Below are 18,021 nucleotides of genomic sequence, written 5' to 3'. Positions count from 1 at the left end.
TAACCAAGAGAGCATATAGTATAAAGGTTGGCATTGCTAGCATGTGTATAGCTAAATATTTAAAGTTGCATTTAAAGGGACAGTAAAGTCAAAATTACACTTTCATGATTCGTATCGAGCATACAATTTTAAACAACTTTCCAAGTTACTTCTATTATCAAATTTGTTTTGTTCTCTTGGAATACTTTGTTGAAGAGTAAACCTAGGTGGGCTTCTAGGACCCCTGGAAAGTACACGTGTCTTTAGCAATCTATGGCAGCAATATTTGTAACATTTTATAAAATTTTACAAACAATGTTGCAAACAATACTTCCATAGACTACTAAAGACACATGCACTCTCCTGGAGTCCAAGGAGCCCACCTAGGTTTACTATTTAACAAATAATAACAAGGGGAAAAAAGCAAATTTGATAACAGAAATAAATTGGAAAGTTGTTTAAAATTGCATGTTCCATCTAGACCATGAAAGTTTAATTTTGACTGTACTGTTCCTTTAACTCTCAAGTTCACAATCAAGCATGTAAACAATCACGTTTTAAACATTGTAGCATATGAAAAAATGAGTCCCTATATTTAAGAATTTTTATGTTGGAACACAGTCTACATCTTTCCTCCCCCATAATAAGCACATAATAATTTCAGTCCATCCAGCCAATCAGGATTTGATATTTTGTTTGGTTTCTTGCTCATTTTGAAATGGAGAAATGGTTACAAATATATGCTTGTGATTCAGGCTAAAATATACATTACATATAGACACACATACACATTTGTTTTGTTCAAAGTGACTCATTTAACCCCTTCCCGCCGTTAGGACGTTCCATGGCGTCCTAACTGTGCTGGGCTATAGCGCCGTTAGGACGGCATGGAACGTCCTAGCCGTTTGGCTGTACTGAAGCCATAACAGCTTCCTAACTGGGATTGCGGGCTGGAGGGCGTCCCTAGGGGTCCATTTATTAATGTGCGGACAGACATGATCCAATATAGCAGATCAAGTCCGCCGCACATCGATAAATGCCGACAGCGTATGCTGTCGGCATTTATCATTGCACCAGCAGTTCTTGTGAATACCACCCCCTGCAGATTTGCGGGCAATCGGCCGCTAGCAGGGGGTGTCAATCAGCCCGATCGTATTCGATTGGGCGGATTGCTGTCCGCCACCTCAGAGGTGGCAGACGAGTTAAGGAGCAGAGGTCTTAGGACCGCTGCTTCTTAACTACCTCTTCAGCTGGAACTGAAGCGGAGTGGGTCGGAGGCAGCATCGCTGCTTCTTAAATAGACCCCCTAGCGTCATAGGAGCTCCCCCCAGACCTGATCCAATAATTAAAATCATGCAATAGCATGAACGATCAAGTGATTTAATTTTTTTTACTTATTTGTTTAAATCGGAACTTTGTTCAGATGTAACATAAGTACTGTCAGGAAGTGGTTAAACACCTACTTTATGTATATTTTTCTATGAAAAAATTGTTTGGTTAAAGCTATTTAAATTGAAAACATCAGTAAGCGCATGTTTTTGCACCTTTATGCTGATGTATAATGGTTCATAAGCTGATAGGAACAGCTTGCAGAATTATTTTTGAAGTGAATGGAAAATTTTTCACAGATATGAAAACACAAATAGGTTAATTGTGTTCCAATTCCCAGTATTAGTTAGAACAAATAAAAATAAAGTAGACATTTCTTTTTAACTTCAGAAAATGTGAAATTGCGATAGCAGTCAACTTAAATGTCCCAAAGTAACCTAAAGTTAGACGGCTAGCAGGATTGCCAAACAATGACATTTCTGAGCCAGATGGGAAAGTGAAACGAGTCAGAAAAATAACACAAATAATCATCCAGAGGGTTCCGTTCAGTTTAAAAGAGGCTACCCCCTACCCATTGAGAATTGCAGCAGCCAAGACAAGACGGGAGTGTGATGTGTTATGTACTGTGCTAGTAAAAGCCAAGTTTACACATAAAAGAAAAAAGGGATCAGGCAAGAAATTAGTTCAGTGACTAAAATTGCAGAGGAATGTTGGGGTAAAAGTAAAAAAAAGACTATAAAAACAAGCAGTGCTTACAATGATCGCTTGAAAAATGATGATTGAAGCACACACCCTTGTCCATGTGTAATGTTGCCAAGTAGAAACACCTAATGGGGATTTCCTTTCACTCTGGAGAGAAACCAGAATCAGCTTTAAAAAAAAAAAAAAAAAAAAAAAAAATACAGGTTTTTAGAAAGGAGAATAAAAATCAGATTGTCAAATTATTGACTTGGTTTAACCCCTGGGTTAACCCTTTTGGCTGTCAAGCATTGCTGAAGTCCAATGCTCTGTAATCAAGGGTGTAATTGTTACATTCAGCTTTGTCACACTCCTTTTAATCTTTATTGTGAGTAAATAAAATAGTATTAAAGGCTTAGAAGTTTATAAAATCAGAAGCTCCTTTATTTGTCACAACAGACCTGATGCATTTACAGTTTTTCTACTTACTAAAAATGGTCTTAACCGTATAGAAATGACCCTCTTCTTCAACTGATACAGAACTAATAGTTATATTTCTAGTTCCCATGTGGGCAGATTTTACATTTTTAGCTAAGATGAAAATGATCATTTTTATAATATTCTCGTGATTTAAAACCACATTTATTATGTATGATACCATGGGCTGTAGCTCTATCCCCCCTATTGTGTGTATTTGTTTTGAAAAGATAATACAATTTTTGGCTCTTAGCTAATGTTATATAATTCTGCACTATGTGCAGAATTATATAACATTATTTGCTAGGTTTACTGTCCCTTTAAGTTATAAAACTAACATCAAACATATTTTTACAAATCAAAATTTAATCTGAAATCTACAACTGAATTTTCTACGATGATTTTCCTTTTTATTCTGAAGAGAGAGAAGATGTTTACTTCTAGTTCAGTGGTCTGCTTACTCCCTAATCTATGTCAAAGCTGCTGTTGGCCAGTTTGGACCCTTATGTGCAAGTCCATAAGGGTCTATACTCAGTGCTTGTTTATTTCTTGCCTTGCTGTGGTGAGTGAGTATGTTAGATGTGTTTCTTTGCTGGATTCTTTTGCTCTTTGACCTCCAAACTATTTTGTTCCACTTTATATTCATTGATGTGTCTATGTTGTTTTTTCCTTTATTATAGAAGTGTTTTAGATTTTGCATCTATGTGGCAGCTTTTCCATTTTCTTTTAATCGGGTCTTCCTTTCAAAAGCGGTTCACGGTCGCGCTGTCTAATCACAGTGCGCCTGATCACGCTTTTGAACTAAATGTAGCTTTCTCCCGCTCTGATAAAGGGAGTGAGCTACATTTAGTTCAATAGTGCTATCAGGCAAGCTGTGATTAGACAGCGTGCCCGTGAACCGCTAAGACCTGATCAGAAGAGCCTGGAGAGGAAACGAGGTAAGTTTTTTACATTGGGGGCTAAAAAAGCTGTCACTAAGATAATGTGCAGAATTATGTAACATTATTGCCTTCTTAATATGGGAAGTCCACAGCTGCATTCCTTACTTGTGGGAAATACTGAACCTGGCCACCAGGAGGAGGCAAAGACACCCCAGCCAAAGGCTTAAATACCTCCCCCACTTCCTCATAACTCCAGTCATTCTTTGCCTTTCGTCACAGGAGGTTGGCAGAGAAGTGTTAGAAGATTTCGGAATAGCCTCTTATGGAGGGTAGTACTCTTCGATATGGGACTGGAGTTTTAAGTAGTCCTGTCAGCCTCTCAGTGTGAGCATGGATGAAAGTTGGAGTCCGGAGATGCAGGGAGAGTCTTTCTGCGAAACCATCCCGACTCATATTAACAGCTCCATAAGCAATCAGCGTTGACGAGTTTCGCTGCCTGCTTTCTTTACTCAAGTCCATGTCAGAAGCAACGCTACTATCTGTCAAACATCTCACACATAAAAGCAGCATAAAATCAAATAAACATAAGATTATTTCCCCACTGTTCAATAATCCCCTCATGAGATATTAACCCTTGATTATATACAGATAAAAGGAGTCACAGTAAGGTGCGTACCCTACATTTTTATCCCTCTACACATGCAGTTTCCCATATCATTGCTGATCCTCCATCTAGAGGGGACCTTTTTTTTTTTTCTTTTTTCCACCAGACGTTACTGCGCAGTTCAGATGGCGGTGTCTGCGGCCTTTAATGGTTTACCTCGCCCCGCTAAGCGCAAGCAAAAGGTTACATATTGCACTCCTTCCCAGAGTACATCAGATCATTTATTGGATTTAACTGATAGGGTTATCCGAGGATGATGTTCTTTCTGAGACTTCAGAGTATGAACATTCTGGGTCGGAGTCTGCTGCCTCTAAACTTCCGGCTGCGGCAGACTTTAGTTTTAGGAATTTGCGCTTTATTCTAAAGGAAGTTTTTGGCGAATTCAGAGGTTCCAGAGGCCAAATTGCCTGATGAACCTTTGATTCCTAAATTGGATAGAGTTTGAGGACAGGGTGGTACCTTATCCTTCCCTGCTCCTGTTAGATGGTGAACATTATTAAGAATGAATGGGACAGGATTGGATTCCTTTTTCCCCTCTTCTCCCTTTAACAAATTGTTCCCCGTCCTGGACTCAATGGAGTTTTGAGGTTCCGTCCCTAAAAGGGATGGCGCTATCTTCACCCTTGCTAAACGTACTACTATCCCACTTTTGCATAGCTCTTCGTTTAAAGAGCCCATGGATAAAGATGGAAACTCTGTTAAGAAAGATTTTTCAGCATACAGGATATTTGTTTTAACCGGCGGCGGCTGTTGCCGCGGTTGCTGGAGTAGCTACCTTCTGTTGCGACTCCTTACGGGATTTGATTGAGGGGGAGGGTCCCCTCGACGTTATTCAGGAAAGAATTAAAGCATTGAGGGTTGCTAATTCTTTTATCTGTGATGCTAATAAGCAGATTATGTGCCTGAATGCTATGGCTTCAGCTTTTTCTGTTCAGGCTCATCGGGCTCTGGCTGAAGTCATGGTCTGCAGATATGACTTCTAAGTCTAGACTTCTTTCCCTCCCCTTTAAGGGAATGATTTTGTTTGTCCAGGCCTGGACTCAATTATCTCCACGGTTACAGGGGGCAGGGGTGCCCTCCTACCGCAAGAGAATATGAACTAGTCTAAGGGACAATTTTCGTTCTTTTCCTACTGATAAAGCCCATGTCAGCAGTCCTCTGCTAAGCCAGAGCAAAACAAGAGCTCTTGGAAGCCGGCTCAGTCCTGGAATAAATCCAACCAGCGCAAGAAGCCCGCCAAGTCTAAGTCGGCATGAATGGGTGGTCCCCGGTCCTCTTCTGGATTGTGTAGGGGGCAGACTGTTGCTCCTTTCAGTCGCTTGGTTCAGGGACCTGCAGGATCCATGGGTTCTGGAGGTCATAGCTCAGGGTTACAAGATAGGTTTTTAAGTCTCAGCCACCCAAGGGCAGATTCCTCCTCTCTCTCCTGTCTTCCTGACCAGAAAGGAGGGAAGCCTTTCTGGGGTGCATACGGATCTGTCCTCTTAGGAGTTATTGTCCCGGTGCCTATTGCATTGAGAGGTTTGGGATACTATTCAAACCTTTTCGTGGTCCCAAAGAAGGAGGGAACTTTCCGTCTGATTCTGGACCTAAAGTGCTTAAACAAGTTTTTAAATGTCCCTTCGTTCAAGATGGAGACAATAAGGTCCATTCTTCCCCTCATTCAAGAAGGGTAGTTCATGACCACGACAGATCTGAAGGATTCTCTCTTCACGTACCAATCCTCAAGGATCACTTACAGTTCCTAAGGTTTGCGTTCCTGGACCAGCACTTCCAGTTTATTGCACTTCTGTTTGGTCTAACTATGGCTCCAAGAATTTTTTCGAAGAGTGGACCATTCGGAATCTCTCCTCTGTCTTCTTCGATCCCATGGATGGAAAATAAATATAGAGAGAGTTCTCTTGTATTAAGTACCAGGGTAGAATTCATGGGTACTATAATAGAATGAGAATATTTCTAACATACCAGAGACGTTGCAAGCTAGCTTCAACATGTCTTGCCCTCCAGACCTCCTTAAGGCCATCTGTGGCTCGGTATATGGAGGTGATCGTTCAGATCTGTCTCAATAGATTTCTCTGGACAACCGATCGAGACAATCGCTCTCTTGGTGTTTTTTGTCCGAATCACTTGTCCCGAGGGACGTCCATCTTAAGACCATCCTGGGTGATTGTGACTACGGTTGCGAGTTTGTCAGGATGGGGAGCTGTTTGGGGTGCCAGGAAGGCACAGGGCCTATGGACTCAGGAGGAAAGCTCCCGCCCAATCTCATTTTGGCTCTTCGGGCAATATGCAATGTTCTGAAGGCTTGGCCTCTGCTGGGTTTGTCCCAGTTTATCAGATTCCAATCAGACAATATAACCTCAGTTGCTTACATCATCCATCAGGGGGGAACGAGAAGCTCCCTAGCTATGAGGGAAGTATCTCAGATTCTGGAGCGGGCAGAGACCCACATTTGTTCGCTGTCAGCGATCCACATTCCGGTGTGGACAACTGGGAGGCGGATTTCCTCAGCAGAAAATCCTTTCATCCGGGGGAATGGTCTCTCCATCCCGAGTGTTTGCTGAGATTTGCAAGAGGAAGATCTTATGACGTCTCAATACCAAGCTACCCAGATATGGGTTGAGGTACAGGGATCCTCAGGCGGAGCTAACAGATTCATTTGTAGTGCCTTGGAGGTTCAATCTAATTTATCTTTTCCGGCCGTCACTACTTCCTAGTGCAGTGGCTCGAATCAAGCAGGCGTCGGTGATACTGATTGCTCCGTCTTGGCTGCTTAGGATATGGTTTGCGGATCTAGTTGGGATGTCATCATCTCCTCCGTAGAAGTTACCTTTGTGGCAGGGATCTGCTGACCAAGGTCCTGGGTCAATCAATGTCTAGATTCTCTGAGGCTGACTGCGTGGAGATTAAACGCTTAGTCCTAGCCAAGAGAGTGTTTTCTGAGAGAGTTGGAGCCTATGCATGAAGTAGACATTAAATTGTTGTCTTGGAAAGTTCCTTTTCTACTGGCTATTGCTTCTGCACGCAGAGTATCTGTGATTTCTGCCTTGCAATGCGTCCCTCCTTATTTGGCTTTCCATGCTGATAAGGCTGTTCTACGAACCAAGTTAGGTTTTCTTCCTAAGGTTGTGTCAATTCGCAACATCAATCAAGAGATTGTGGTTCCTTTCTTATGTCCTAATCCTTCTTCGTCGAAGGAATGATTACAGCGTAATTCGGGATGTGTTTTGTGCCTTGACGTTCGATCTTAAGGCCACAAAGGAATTTAGACAAACTTCTTTCTCTGTTTGTCAAAGGGTCTCTTCGACTTCCTTATCTTTTTGGCCTCTATGGATCAGATCTATAAGGCGGCTACCTGGTCCTCCTTACATACATTTTTTTTTCTAAAATTTTAGAAGTTTGATGTTTTTGCTTCTGCTGAAGCAACCTTCGGAGAAAGGTTTTGCAGGCTGTGGTGCCCTCAGATTAGGGTCCATCTCTCTTTTTTCCCTCCCATTAGCATTCCGTGTACTCTAGAGCTTGGGTATATGTTTCCCACAAGTAAGGAATGCAGCTGTGGACTCTTCCCATATTAAGAAGGAAAACATAAATTATGCTTACCAGATCATTTCCTTTCCTTCTGTATGGGAAGATTCCACAGCTCCCGCCCGTGTTCTCCAATGGGCGGCCCTAAATATAAATTTACTCTTCTGGCACCTTTTTCACCCTGATATTTCTCCTACTGTTCCTTGTTTCCTCGGCAGAATGACTGGGGTTATGAGGAAGTGGGGTAGGTATTTAAGCCTTTGGCTGGGGTGTCTTTGCCTCCTCCTGGTGGCCAGGTTCAATATTTCCCACAAGTAAGATGTGCAGCTCTGGACTCTTCCCATACAGAAGGAAAGGAAATTACATAATTTATGTTTTTTTTTTATTTTACTGTCCCTTTAATGCAAATATTTTATATGTACAGACTCTCCCTAAATGTAATAGCATTATGATGTTCTGAATCCCTTTTCCAGTGACTGGTATGGTCATATAGTTAAGGGGTTAGTGCTTGCTCACTAGTAGTACCTCCTCTAAACGTCCTTGCAATGCAGTCCCTTAGTTTCACCTGCTGTACTGTTAAGTGCAATAGCAAGTGAGAGACATTTTTGGCTCTAGAGGTTGTCTGAAAGTTTGTTTCATGGAACAGTATTACAAAAAACTGAGGATCCTTGTACTTCTGTAACAACTTCTTTTTAGTATTTAAACAAATTTGAAAGTCTGGATTTACTCTGCATTAAATAAACCAACTTTTCTTGACAGAACAAGGGGAGTTGTACTAGTACTGCTACAGAGGTTTACAATAGCTTGTCTTCCCTTCAACTGTTTTCTTTTTTTTTTTTTTGTAAGTGATTAAAAATATCAAGAAAGATCAACATTGGGCAAATTTGTCTGATGCCTCCCCCAATATATATTGAATTACAGAGCTAGCTCTTCAGGCAAGACTTATTGGATTCTATCCAAGATACTCAATCTTCTGTGCTACTTTCTTTGAATGTTCTTGGTGACTTGGTTACTGAAACCTTTATTCTCTGTGGTAAAAACAGCCTAATCTTTCAGGTTGTGACCTCATTGTGCTGAGGTGGTTGAAAATTGCCCCTTCCTATCCCTATCCCTTCTTGCCTAGCCATGCTCCTAGAACACCTAGGCATACCCTCAGATTCTCCAGCCCATTGAACACCCGTGACCTAAGCACCACCCCTTGCTGACGCCACTCACAGAACAGCCACTGCACCACACACATTCCTCTCTGTATGTCAGGATAAGCTTTTACCTCCCCCCCCAATTATTTTTTGCCACCATTATTGATATTGTTTTATTAGAATGCAAGAGAAATCTAGTTTTATGCTTAATGCATAAATCAATTTCTTGCCACGTGTTAGAATCATATAAAGCTACACCCAGCTTGGCACCAACGTTTGGTTTGGAAATACCTATAATTTATTTATTTATTTGGTTAAACTACTTTCTCTAAATATGTACTTGCTTGTCAGTGTGATAAATGAGTCATGCAGGAAGGGAAGAATTGTATGTAGGGGATACCCACACCCTCCGATTTCGGGAGGCATTTGTACTCCAATAATAAGAGGAATTATATCTAGTAATACTGGTAGGTTATTGAAATTTATTTTTTGGCAAATTTTAATTTTGTTTCTTGAGATTGTGATAAAGGGCAAGATTCTTATGGTTTACAATTATATAGATGTCATCTTAGGGAAAAGAAGGCTCTCTTTCGCCACTTGCTAACGTAAGACAAGATTAAAATGTACCAACTGGTTGATAGCTACCTTTGACTTAAGTATGTTAGTCTTTCACCAAAGGTGTAATTAGTTTGAGGCTCTCATATGAAGTTTGTTTCTTAAGTTTTCTATGGAACACCTTTTATTTTTCTTATCTAGATCCAATGGCAGTATCCATTTATGGCTGTATTTTTTATTGTTGTCAATTTGTTGGAAGCCTTCTTTATTTGGCATAGATGAAGAAGGTCATTAGCATATATCATTGTTCAACACCATTTTTGGCTGAGCTATTTTGCTCTAGGTTTACATTTCAATCCCTCTACCTCTTTTAGGGGTGCATATTTACTGAGGATCCACCAGTCTTAATTGGACCTACTGTTGTCTGTGTGTCAGACAAAACCCTTGCTTCTCCATTCCCAGCTCAGTCACAGTGCCCACATGACATGCTCTGGGCAAAGGTCATTGTTCACATCTTCTCCATTTCTTTCCTTCCTTGTCATCAGTGACTTATAGGTGCTAAGCTTAAGTGAATGAGCAGAAGATTGACACTAGATGGTTGGGGGGCATTCAGTTGGCTGTATTCTACAACATCCATTGACCTATTGGCTGAATTACTTGTGTTTTTACTGGAAGCCAAATTCTCAATTAAACTTTAAAATAAAATGTTTTGTTATAAATAGGTTTACTAGCTTACATTTTTTTTGTAAGCCAATCAAAGTGAATTTATTTCCAGAAGTAACTGGAAAAGGTAGACCCTAATTCTTAGTCAAGAGAAATTCCATCCTCTCAGCAGGATAGAAATTGGCAAAGATCAGTGTACAGCTGGGGGAAAATACTGTTGAAGTGACTTAAAACATCTTGAATAGTAGTGAACAGCTAAAGCTGACATTGCCAGAATCTTTCTTTCTTGAATTTAAGAATATAAATTTAATCACTGAAAGAAAGTGCTTCTTTCATAAAAATCCTCAGACCAACATGAAAAGTCTGGGAAAACAGAGGACATTTTATATCCGAGATTCCAAGTCTGGCAGCATTTAAATTTAAAGCTGCAATATGATTTATTTATATTTTCTATTCAATTCTTTTTTGAACTTGTTCAGGTCTTTTGGAGACCATTTTGTTTAGAGAATAGTTTGGCCAAGTGGAGTGTAATTTTTATATGAACTAATAAAGTTTTAAGTTATGTATATTTAAATATTTCTTTGAAATTCCATAGATAGATATGTGTTATAATGATACAACTTCTCAACTCACAGGATTTAGTAAAAATACGGTCCAGAGGAAGGGAAATGGTAATTTTACCTGCTGGAGTGTATTTAACGCTTTACAAACAGCTAATTTACCTTTGTTTGGAATTTTAAATAGCAGCTTTGCATGTGGTGTCCCCAGGTATTCTTAAAATTTCAATACTTAAAAGCCCAAAACAACTTTTATTATTTTATTTATTGCTATTATTGCTATTATCTTATTTGCTACATTTTCTAAGCATACCTAGGCAGGCTCAGAGGTAGCATTTCAATACTGGTAGCTGTTGTTTGGTGGCTGGACATATATGTCTCTTGTCATTGGTTTACCAGATGTATTCAGCTAATTCCCAAAAGTGTAGTGCACCCATTCAACAAAAGATACAAAAAGAAAAAAGTAAAATGGAAAATAGTGTGTAGAAAGTGATAAGATAATAAGGTTGAGTTCCCTATATATATATATATATATATATATATATATATATATATATATATATATATATATATATATATATATATATATATATATATATATCTGTGTTTAAAAAAAAAAAAAAGTAACAATGATGGTGGAACAAACCTTTCAAAATGGCATTTCAAGAGGTCAACACTGTTGAATTGTGAACATCTAAAACTGCAAAAAAACTGGTGGAAAGGTTTTCAAATGGATTGAAATACTGTAATCTCCATGCAATATGTAGAGGGGTGGGTGCGCCACAAGTTATAAAAACTTGTGATACTGAAAAGTGTATTGTGTGTTGATGGTTTCTAATGTATAGGAATTGGTTTGAATGTGAAACCTTGCAAAAAGCCACGTTACGAATTTCTCATTTATTTTATTTCAGAATTGTTACTGACCAATCGAAAGTTATACGTCTTTCCAAGCAATTAAGGGGATATGAAACCCAATTTTTTTTTTCATGGTTCAGATAGAACATAAACTTTTAAACAACTTTCTAATTTACTACTATTATCAATTTTTCTTGGTATCTTTATTTGAAAAGCAGGAATGTGAGCTTAGGAGCCGGCCCACTTTTGGTTCAGAACCCTTGGTAGCACTTGCTGATTGGTGGCTACATTTAGAACAAAGAAAAATTGATAATAGGAGTAAATAAGAAAACTGGTTTAAATTGGCATGCTCTATCTGAATCATGAAATAAGAAAATTGGGTTTCATAAAGTAATACTTATACTAAAAAAAAGTATCAGCAATAAATTACAGTTTTTATCATACCTTTTTATATGGGTACTAGAAGATGCATTGATTTATTATATAACAAAAAATACCCTATTTTTTAATGTCATGTATGTAGTTTGTGTGTATTTTCATTCTAGATTTTGGTGGTTTTTATTTAATAAAACAAAGCCAGGTTGGGTAAAATAATCAGGAAAGATCAAGTGTATGAAGAGAAGACAGGCTTTTTCAGGTCACACATTCCTTTTTGGTACCATGCTGCTTATAAGTTATATAAAGCATTAGATTAGGTTTTACAAATTATGAGAGACACTGTCTATTCCCACTGAGAAAACTGGAATGAGGTGACCCTGTATAGAGATGAAATGAAATGGAAAAGCTGAATTGATAGGCATTGTTTTACCTCTCCATTACTGCATGTTTCTAATTAATTTCCTTTCTAGCTGAACAGTGTGACGTCAAAGAACTAAACACATCTCATTGTTTTTCTTTGATAACACAGAGAATTAGAAGTCTTGTCATTTTAGACGTAGCAGCTGGCAAGAAGTCAAAAGCAAGATGACCTTGGTTACACTGTTAAATTCCATCCATCTTGAGTTTCCTCAAATTATTCTTTTACACCTCTGTAATTATCCTATTAAAGAATATTTGAAACATTCTTGAACATAACTTTTGATCATTAAGTGCTCAACTTGCTGGAAACTGATTTAACATTCAATAAAAGAAAAATAAACAAGGAAATGTGAGTCTGTTTCATTAACTTGTGTGGAAAAAAAACCCGTTACACGCTTATTAGACTTTAACATTTGTTTGTTTCTTTGATATTTCAGTACTGGAATGGAGAAATGGTTTTGTGTCTATAAATGTTTTATGTGTTTGAAATACTGTTATGTTTCATTATCAATGAAATTGTGAGTATACTAGATTTTCAATTACAAATAAATTCTTAGATGAGCATTCTAGTAAAAAACAAAGTGCCATTTTTAAACAAATGCACCTTTTTCACTATGACCTCCTAGACTACAAGTGGAACTAAAAAAATATTAGCGCCATTGTGTGTTCACGTTGCTTGGGTACATTTTAATAGTGCATCTATATTTGCGTTCATATTATAAGTCTGACGTTTATTTTTATTGCTCAAGCGATAGTGCATGTGTGCTAGATCCTTCACATAATGGACTTCTATGGTGTTGTGCAGTTTAAATTCATGATGGATATTGCTCAAAAGCTAACCCGATGGTGCGCAAGTAGAGGAGATATTTATGTAGTTCTGTGCTATACTATTTTTAAGAATGGTCACAAAGTCTGACATCCACGTTCAATTGTTTGCTACCTCTGAGGAACATCATGGAATTACACCATTGGCCATGAATGAAAACTAGATGTCTCATGAACATATAGCATGCTAGAATTATATATTCCTTTCATAGCAAAATGAGGATTAAAATGTAATATATTATCTATACTCCAGTAAAAAAAATTTTTTAAAAACATATTCATATATAAGGGTGAAAGATATTTGACCACATGACTATTCCTGATATCTGTAAATATTGATTGTCAAGCTTAACATAATTGCATGTGAATACAAATTCAAGCTGTTATAAGAATCAAGTAAGCTGATATATTTATATACAAACTATAATTATATTGAATAGGATGCAGTGTTGGCCAGATTGGTGTTTCTGTAAAATTGTCATGTATCCTCCTGTTACCATTCTACTAAAATCAAGATCTATTTAGTAATTTGTCATTTTTGAATCCAGTGTTCTTTACACTAAGGGTCATGACCCTGTGCTTGGTCACAAGTTTCTTTTTATCTCTGGGTCATCCCTTCTCCTCCTCCTCTTTTGCAGCATGTAAGATTTCCCCTGGGTGAATATTTCAGAGCATGTATTCAAAACAATGAATGTTGGTCCCTATTGAATGTTTGCAACCTTGTTTTCGTTTGTCACGTTTCTTTATTTTGAATGTAATATTCGATTTAAGAAAAGCATATTTCAAATAAAGTAACAATTTGAAAGCTGACTCTCTTAGATTTGAAATATAATAGTCCACATTTAAATTCAAAAGTAATATTCTGATGTTTATTCACTTTATTGTCATACTGTAAGTCTTTGAAAATCAACATTTTGAATTTGCGGTCTTCTAGATATTTTTCTTAAGGGACAGTCTACAATAGAATTTTTATTGTTTTAAAAGATACATAATCCCTTTTACTTTCCTAAGATATGGAGAGTCCACGGCATCATCAATTACTAGCAGGAAATACCCCCTCAAGGAGAGTGTCATCGGAGGGGAACTTGACCCCTATGCCGGCTAATAAAGAGGGTGGAGCTCATCGGGGGTGGGGCTTCCGGTAGTGGTTTAAGGCTGGAACGGATGTTTCAACCCCCTCTCAAGTCGCTGCAACAGCAAGGTGAAGTTGCGATCACAGGCTTGCGGTTGCAGAGACTTGTGAGGTACCATGGAGGGCTTGCTGGCAGCGGTGCGCAGGATGGTGGAGGAGAAGGGTGCAGCATGGCTTCAGGAGTGTCTGGCGGTGGCGGCCAGACTCAATTTAATTACCCGACTCAATTTAAATGATTTCTGTTCGCATGCAAAGTAGGACTTAATCGTCATTTAATGATATGCATAAAGTCACCATATGATAGGTTATTGTTTTCTAACATATAGTGCCGATATTTGGCGGCAGGATTTTGTGACGTTAAAGGAGAAAAATAAATATTATTTTTATAGCGTTATGCTACATCGTTTTACAAAAATTATAGGGCAGTAAGTTTTAATTTGTATTTTTTATATATTATATGGGGTTGGTTTGTGTTTAAAAACATAAGTTAGTAATCCTTTAACAAATATAGTAAGTCAATGCCTCCTAAGTAGTTTACTGACAATAATTACATTTTTTGCACATTTCTGCACTTTTTCCAACTTTGGTAAGTTTATCACTTTCACATACACAAATAATTAATTTAACATCACATAGTTTTGTATTCTTTGATCTATACACAATAGCTATATATTAATTATAATGTAATGATGCTATATTCACTGGCTGTGTTTTCACTGTATGTAACTTTGAGTAAATTGGTGATTTACAGACAATAATGTCAATCGCAATGATTATAACACACTAGAATACTCTAATAAGCCTCCTTGGTGTAACCCGCGGACACGGAGGAACTGAGTGCCTCATTGAAATTAATACAATCAATTTTGATTAATTTTACCTTAAGCATCCATACTAAGAATATAACTATATAGCTAATTTGCTGTTTTTCTAAATAATAAAATCAGCAACCAATCTCATTTAGTTATGCTATTTTATGCTATTTTAAGCAAAATATAGCGATATAGCGACATAGTGGTTCATTGAGCATGGAGTACAGTTATGTCTAGATCTAGGAGCTATGGAGAGCTTTAGTATCCTATAGATTATAGCCGATTTAACCGCCGAGTCATTACTATGGTTTTAATTTGTTATAATTTTTTGCATAAGTAATATGTCCATATCGATAAAATGTTCCCCTTTTAAAAAGATATCATGAAAACAAATCTACTCAAATTTAAAGTTATTCATGACATCTTGAATTTAACAAAGTTCAGCGTTATCTGTATTAGACTGTTTATTCTTTATAAAATCAACTTTATAGCTGCTTATTGATAATACATAAGCATCTACAGAACATAAAGTGCCAGTATTTTTAAAGTAATAGTGATACTAAAAATACGAATCTTGCTCATTTGTGATCTATGTTTGCATAGTACTTTTTCAAAAGTGTATATTTAATTTAGGTTTTTTATCTGTTCTCTGTAAATAGACTGTTTAGGTCCCATTTCTACTTGTTGGCTTATGGCAATACAAGTGATTACTGACTATTTTTTAAATTGATCTCTATGATTGGCCAAATAGAATAGACACGTGATTGGACCTGCATAGCTTTTAACACCTGAATAGCCTATCACTATCCCTAACGAAGTGCTGTAACGGCACAAAACATTTTGCATGTGAAAGTACTATGATGCTAGGCTGATTCGCTAGCTGTGGTATTGTTACATTTTGATTCTTTGTATGGAAAAACTTTTTACTTGCGATACGAATAAAAGTTAATTTTTACCTCTTCTATAATCGGCCCATTAACTGCTGGACTCTTCTCACTACAGTGAATTTTTTGTTTAAACTTAATAAATACTATGATGTTCCTTCCACTGTGGAAGTGTTTCCTGTTCCAGACCTTGCAACATAGTTTATTTCTCAGGAATGGGAGAAGCTAGGTGCACGGTGCCTTAAGTAGAAGGGGCCTTTTCCTCTCTGGCTAAAAGATCTTCGATCCGTATAGAGGATAGCTGCTCTTTTTAAAGATCAAACTGGAGGCTTATTTGAAGAAGATGCATGTTCATCAAGGTCTTCAATGGCAACCAGCAGTTGGTATTGCCACTGTGTCAAGTGTGGCATCTTATTGGTGCGGCGCCTTGTCTGATTCTATTTGGTAGAGACTCATTTGGAGGAGATCCAAGACAGCATTATGGCTCTTAAAATAGCCCCATGCAAGTTATTTATCTGGGAGCCAAGATATGTGGTTTCTTGGTCAGCGTATGTTTCCTCTAATTTCAAGCTTTTGACGCTTCCTTACAAGGATAAGACCTTGTTTGGGCCTGGTCTGGCAGAAATAATTTTGTGATTTACGGGTGGAAGAGGGTCTTTTCTACCACTCGACAAGAGTACAGACCTAAATGACTGTCATGTTCATAGCTGTACCTCATGACCATCTCCTAAGAATGCCAATAATATTCACTTATGTGTATATATATATATATATATATATATATATATATATATATATATATATATATATATATATATATATATATATATATACATACACACACTTCCCCTTTAATTGGGAAATCCCTCCTCCAACATCCGGTATAAATAGCCATCTCTCACTCTCATTGTTGCTTGGTATTGTCTCTGCTTCGTTAAGCAGTTGTTCCTAAGCCATTTCTATCAAGTTACGTTATCCTCAGAACCTACACCACTAACCTGTGAGCTGCTGCTTCATCTACTGAGGAATATTCAGCACTTACTCATTGTAAGCTTAAACATCAGTTACAGCCCTCAGATCTGGACTTCGTATTGCGGTGACGTCACACGCCGGCTTCTCACACGCTACTTTCACAGCTGACAGCTGCAATGTATATCCCAGGCACAGAAGGTAACGCTTGTTGTATACGCCGGCTTCCTCCACGCTACTCTCACAGCTGATAGATACGTGTTCCCCAGCCACAGAAGGTTACTTTCTACCTAAATCCAATATTATTGTGCACTACGTAGATCATTATGATAACTTACGCTAATTCTTACATGGTGTATACACTATTTCCTACTGGTTATATTAGTAGATAGCTCTGCTGCATTCGTTAGTGATTTATCACAGGTGGCAGCAATAGCATTATTTAACTTATAACAACCTGCAATTAAAACTGCTCTATGATTACTGGGGGTTTTACATTACACTTATGATTAGTTGTTTCATCCCAGAAATCACTCCGCTACACTACAAACCTTTACTAAAATACCTTCTCAGCAGTTGTGGTTTATAACTAGCCCATCCTTGTATTACAGACTTGCAACTAGGCCTGATAAGGACGTCGGAGTGATTTTAGTTCTTTTCGTAACTTCAAAGGTAAGTCTTCATGGAAACCCAATCAGTTTTGGTTTCAAGAAACCCTCTGCTGAGTATAAGTCAGCATTTAGTGTTTGGCCCCGGTTCGAGATCTGATCAAGTGGGGGGCAGTTTTCTTCTCTATTTTATCAGGTTTGCATACAAGATGTTCCGGATCCTTGGGACTGTGGACATAGTATCTCAAGGTTACAGAATGGAATTTTAAAATTTTCCCTCCCAGGGGCAGATTTCTTCTCTCAAGTTTATCTGTAGTCCAGATACAATGGAGGTGCATTCTTGAACTGTGTTCAGGACCTTTTCTTCCTGGGAGTTCCAGTAAATGACTATTCTACTCTGTTATTGGTTATCAAAAAAGAGGGAACTTTGGGCAGAAACTCACAATTGCTGTCTGTCTGCCATCCACATTCCAGGTGTGGACAATTGAGAAGTGGACTTCCTGAACAGGCATACATTTCATTCTGGGAATTGGGCTCTCATTGCTTGTATCAAACAGGAGAGAGCATTGGTAATTCTGATAGCTTCTGCATGTCCTCACAGGATCTGGTATGCAGACCTAGTGAACATTTAGTCTCTTCCACCTTGGAGGTTGCCTCTGAGGAAGGACCTTCTAACTCAGGGTCCATTCCT

At 38.1% G+C, this 18,021-nt stretch overlaps 1 protein-coding gene across 1 annotated transcript in view; it reads left to right on the top strand.

The window, feature by feature from the left end:
• NUAK1 (NUAK family kinase 1) overlaps positions 1–18,021 on the top strand; it is a 209,885-nt gene that overhangs the window by 89,824 nt on the left and 102,040 nt on the right. The window lies entirely within an intron of this gene.

Source organism: Bombina bombina, chromosome 6, assembly GCF_027579735.1.
Source record: "Bombina bombina isolate aBomBom1 chromosome 6, aBomBom1.pri, whole genome shotgun sequence".
NCBI lineage: Eukaryota > Metazoa > Chordata > Amphibia > Anura > Bombinatoridae > Bombina > Bombina bombina.
The sequence above is the reverse complement of the archived record's forward strand: the minus strand, read 5'-3'. Positions and strand labels throughout refer to the sequence as shown.